This window comes from Sminthopsis crassicaudata, chromosome 4, assembly GCF_048593235.1.
Source record: "Sminthopsis crassicaudata isolate SCR6 chromosome 4, ASM4859323v1, whole genome shotgun sequence".
NCBI classification, from domain to species: domain Eukaryota; kingdom Metazoa; phylum Chordata; class Mammalia; order Dasyuromorphia; family Dasyuridae; genus Sminthopsis; species Sminthopsis crassicaudata.
In genome coordinates this window covers 377582086-377587980 of record NC_133620.1, presented here as the reverse complement: position 1 = coordinate 377587980, position 5895 = coordinate 377582086, and positions in this window count along the sequence as shown.

The following is a 5895-nucleotide window of genomic DNA, read 5'->3' as shown; positions in this document are numbered from 1 at the left end:
GTCACTCTGGGGATTACACTCTTAGATATGTCTCATACTGGGACCTGGCAGTGGATAAAGCATCAGCCTACCATGGAATCTCTGCTAAACCCCAACAGAGTACACTACTTTCTCTTCACAATTCCCCACGTGGACCTTCTCCCTATGCCCCAGATTCTACTTGTCCCTCCTTTAATACCTTTGTTCCCAGACATTGGAATTGATCATAATAAATGACCACAACATATAGTCCTACCACAATCATATACTCATAAGAGTTTAAAATTCTTTAAATTGAGGATCACTGGGAAAGAAAAACCGTCCAGATTTCAGGTGCTTATCTCCCTAGGTTACTCCAGGTGTTCTGTGAGAGGTCTGACCCTGGTGACCACATTCTACAAAGAAAGATTCAGGTGTCTGAACCCTTAGGAAAGGGTCTAAGACGATGTTTCAGACAGAAGCTGTACCTAGGTACCCCCCTTCTAACCAGTTTGTTCAATGTCCCCTTTCCCCTTACTATACTGGCTCTATTTCCCAAGATGAACAGGAAGTAAAGAGGAATTTTCTTTATTCTTTGCTACACCGAGGACCAGTTCTCAGGGCCCAGAAGCTCTAGTGGAATTGGACAAAAATCCCACCGCGTGGGAAGTTTTCTATAAGCCAGGCTTTTGAGTTGAGTTTCTAGGGTACGCTGCCTTCAAGGACCTGGTGATTTGTTGTTGAGGACTGGACAGAAACTCACATCTATGACGGGAAGTCACTATTACACTCTCAGTCACCCTGTACTCCTCTGAAAAGTACAAGTTCCCAGGCCATTAGGTAAATACCGGAATGCTCTTGGGAAGAAGAACATGACATTCCCGGGTTCTAGAAGAAAATGAAAGAGGCTTTCCCTTGTCCCAACTCTGCTGTTTGCCCAGAACTCAGTCCCAGATGCTCAGTGAGCAAGTATCTCAAAGGAACAGAACTGGATTATTGGATGGGATCCAAGGAAAGCAGTGTAACACAGTAGAAAGAATGTGAGATTTGGAGTCAAGGGACCCGAGTTCAAATTCTGGTTCTGCCCTTTATTGCCTTTGTGATCTAGAGCAAATCATTTAAACTCTCTGGGTCTCAGTTCCCTCCTCTGCAAATCATGTGAACTAACTGACCTCTAAAGTCTCTTTTAGCTCCAAATATGATCCATTCTCTGGCAGAGACCAAGTTGGGCAGACAGTGAGGTTTCTTGCCTGAAGAAGGCCTCCATATCCATGGAGGATAGCCTTATCGGCAGGTAACAGGGATACATTTTGCAAGATTCTTGTGGAGTATCGTTAAATGAGGTAGTTGAGAGAAAGCAATTCTCTGTTTATATAATAAGCCTATGGCCAGAAAATCACATCCCAACCTAAAACATGTTTGCATTTAGATGTTCATATATATATATATATATATATATATATATATATATATATATATATATATATATATATATATATATATATATATATATATATATATATATATATATATATATATATATATATATATGCTCATTCTGTAGCCTTAGTAAACAGGCTCAAAACATCTCCAGCTGGCCTCAGAATCACAGACTGACCAGATCTGTGTTCCACCCAAGAAGAACCTTTTGAACTTGGCTACTCCCACCTGCCAAGTGGAGATTGATACCACTTCCCCAACAATCTTTGCTCATAATAAACCCAGCTAGAAGCCCCTGGCCTAGGTGGAGTTTAGACAGAGATGAAGCTTACAGATATTTGAAAGCCTTCCACAGGGACCAGAAGGGAAAGGACCATCTGCTGGATTTTTCTTCTTGGAATCGACTTCCCAAATTTCTTCTGTATATATCTATATACAGAACGGGACTCATACACACTGACTTTAATGTCCATATCTATATGTTATACCTAATCAGTCCCCATCCATCTGGTTTCTATTGCACATAGCTGCCACCTCCTTATATGAGTCATTTCTCCTCCCTCCCTCCACTCCCTTAGTCTTAATTTCTCAGACTTCCAGACTCTTTGGACAACTAGCAAACTTAGAGAGATTGACCGGAACCCAATTCACTGACTTCCCTACTTTCCCTATTTGTGTCTTGCATCCAAGTCCAGATCTCCCTGTAAGTTGCACTTTATCTGACATGAGGATCCCACTTTTCTCCCCAACCCTGAATGCCTTCAACAGAGAGCTGTCTCTGTCCCCAGATGAGACATTTCTCTTCTAAACTATGAGATGTGCCTATAAGTATGGACAGTCCTTAAGGAAATGGATCACATCTCTACTAACCATCATCCAAGAATGTGGGGGGAAAGGGAAAGAGAAAGTTAAGAGTGTGGAAGGGGAATGTTTCTGAGGATGGCCTGGTAACCCATGGAGGGGGATCCTTGAAGTGTCTGGGTAAGAAGACAGAAGAAAATGGTGGTATGGAGGGAACCCATGGAAATCCACAAAACCTTTATGCATTACCATTCACCTAATTACATCATTAGACACCTTAGGTAAGAGAAAAAGGTGTAGGCAGGATTTGGGGGAGAGGTCACATGACATGTATAGAAGATTTACCTATGGAAGAGAGAGAAAAAAATAATATATATATATAATATATACATATATGTATTGTAAATATGTGTACAGAAAAGTGCACGGAGAGTGTACAGTGAGGAACTGATAAAGGGTGGGGATTGGGGGAGGGGTGGATGGGATGCCCAGACTCTGTCTCATGATGGTCACTGGTTCTGGTCACAGTCTAGAGTTGAGAGATTTTCTCTGAGGTCTATGGAGACTGAGAAAGGTTAGATCTTGTTGGAAATAAAGATATTTAGAAAACTAATTGTTCTCCAGAGCCCAGCATGCTGCTAGAACCCAAATGGGGTCTACTGATGAGTAGGGGAAGAAGCAGAGAAAATAAGAAAGGACTCTTCAGGAAAAGGGGTTTTTTTGGTTCTTATTCTCAGTATAGAAGCTCAGTCTGGTGGAAAACTTCTTAGCTCTGTTTCTGAATCCTAGCTTTTGGCTTCTAGACCACATATCCTCCTCCTTTTTCTTTTTTTAAAGTACAGTCCAATCCAACATGTCCCTCTCGGTAGTCTTTATTCTTTTAAATTCACAGGGTGATGGCAACTATAGCCTGAGCTGTTAGGACTAATGACTATCATATTGGAGCCTTACCACTGAGATTCCATCTTGGCTTCCTTATCATATAAGCGGAGGGGGAAGGGGGAGGGAGGTAGGAGCAGGAGAGCTGTGGTAAGAGGATTCTGTCTCATCTCCCAGGGTCCCTCCCTCCAATTCTCCAATTCAGGGTCAGTGGGCTGCTACTTCCAATGGTACTCCTAAGATAAATGCTTAGGTATCTGTCTAAATGCTGATTAAAAGCAGCACTTAGGAGAAGAATGTCCCCAAGGACAGGTAGACCTGCCTATTATGAGTAGATCATCCTATCATGAGTGATGATACTTCATTTCTGTATAGCTAGGATGAGAGGATAGAATTGCTCTAAAGGATAGCCAACTGTATCGTTCATACTTGGATTATTCCCCTCAGTGTCTCCCAAATCTAATGAGACCACCTGGGGATTTCATATGTGGCCTGAAGAAAAGGAAGAGGTTATCTACAACTCCCCCATCCTACATGGCAGGAATACTATTCTCTTCCCCAGCCTGCTACCCTAATCCTCCTTCACTTGGTTTATCTAGTTTGTTTATAAAGTAACATATGCTGTCTTCACTATAAAGCTAGCTTGGGCCTTCAGCCCAGTAATGACCCATTGTACTGAACCAGAAGTATCTAGGAAAAGGTGTTTCCATTCATTGCGCTAAAAACTAAACCAGGTCAGATTTATCCAGGAAAAAGATGCTTGAGTATTTTTTTTTCTGTACAGAATAAGCTACTAAATAAAATATTTCATCACCATGATTTGTATCCAGGCTGTTCTTGGAAAAAAAAACAACCATTGTAACAACAATAAAGTATTATTAATGGAGGAAGTTGGATAGACAGGCAAGGGGGGCAGAGATAGAGCAATCTGGGGGTTTTGATCAAGTGAATATATTCTAGTTCTTGGTCTGATCCTTCTCCTTTCATTTCCACTAAATATTTGATTAAGACAACTCATCTTTCCACTTGCTTTTAACCCTGATGCCCCATATACCTTGGGTGGGGGAAAGGGAAAGTCAGTGATTTTGTCAAAAAGGATAAAAAAAAAATTTGCTATCCCCTTTGAAGTCTTATTTGGAAACATGCTCCCAAAAAGTCACTTTATCTTTAATACTAGACACTTTCAATCTAGTAAGTAGCACAAAACTAATTTTTTTTCCTCTTTTGAAACAATCGGTTGGCCTGTTGCCTGTATTTGTGGATAAATCTTCACAAAATCACAGAGTTGGAAAGGACATCAAAAGTCCATGGTCCTATTTCCCTGGCTTAGGCAAAGAATCTGCCTTAAATCTCAGAGAAATTAATCTCTTCTGCCTTTCATTATTGAACTTCTGAGAGAGACTTGTATATTCCCATCCTGTCAAACAGGGTTTTTTTGGTTTTTGTTTTTTTAACCAAGAAAGGAAATAAATTCAAAAGCCTCTGTTCCAGATAATAGGTAAGGAAGAAAGAAAAAGTGAAGTCTCATAAATAAACATTTAACAATAACAATAAACATTTATTGAGTACCTATTATGTTTGCATAAAGCACTGATATTACAAATATATAAAATCCAGTCTCTGCCCTTATAAAGTAGTGGGGGGGAGGGGAAAAGGAGATGTAGGTAAACTAATAAATAGTAAGTAGTTAAAATTAAGTACCAAATAAATAATTACTCCCATTTCTATTGTGCTTTAAAGTTCACAAAGCATTTTACTCACACCAACCTTGTGAGGCAGAAAAAGCATTATCACCCCTTTTTTACAGATGGGAAAACTGAGACTCGACAAAGTGAAGTGATTTCTCCAAGTGATTAAGCTAGAATATGTTGAAGCCAGGCCCCAAGTCTATCGATTCCAAGTCTTTGTTCTTTCCATGGATAAATAATTATGCTCAAGAAATCTCAAGGACAGGGATGTCACTTCGGAAAAGGCTTCAGAAAGCAGGTGATTTGTGAGCAGGCCTTTGAAAAATGAATAGAATTTAGATAAGGGAAGGGAACTGGGAGCACATTCTGAGTGGGAAAATAGCATGAACAAAGACTGGAGGATAAAAATGCACAAGGTATATTTAAGAATGGGCACCCAAATGGTGCAGTGGATGGAGTGCCAGGCCTGAAGTCAGCAAGACTCCTCTTCCTGAGTTCAAGTCTACCTCAGATTTTTACTATCTATGGGACCCTAGGCAAGCCATGTCAACTTCCTGGTCTCAGTTTTCCCATCTATAAAATGAACTGGAGAAAGAAATGGCAAACCACTCTAGTATCTTTGCCAAGACAACCTCAAATGGGGTAACCAAAACTCAGAAATGACTGAAAAGTGACTAAACCACAACAGAAATATTTAGGAATTACTAAAAGATGTATTTGGCTAGAGCAAAGAGATTTTTGGAAGGGAGGAGCAGAATATAAGCCTAAAGAAAAATTCGAGATTATAAAGAGCCCTGAATATTGAATGCTCAGTTAATGAATGGATGGGGGGGGAAGTATTTATGCAACACTTACTGTGTACAAAGTAGTGTGCTGAAAGCTGAAGTTACAAATTTAAAAAAAAAAATCATAGTCCTAGATCTCAAAGAATTCATTTTCAAATAGGGGAAGGCAGAGTTCAGCTTCAAGTCAGAGGGAAAGATCCAGTGATCCTTAAAGAATTTGGATTTTATTTCATAGACTAAGGATCTTTAAACAAGAAACCAAAGTCTACCCGCCAACCTCTCCATATCTCCTTAGGTTAAGATTTCCATTCATAGGCACAAAACTTGGTCTTTTCTTGCTCTAG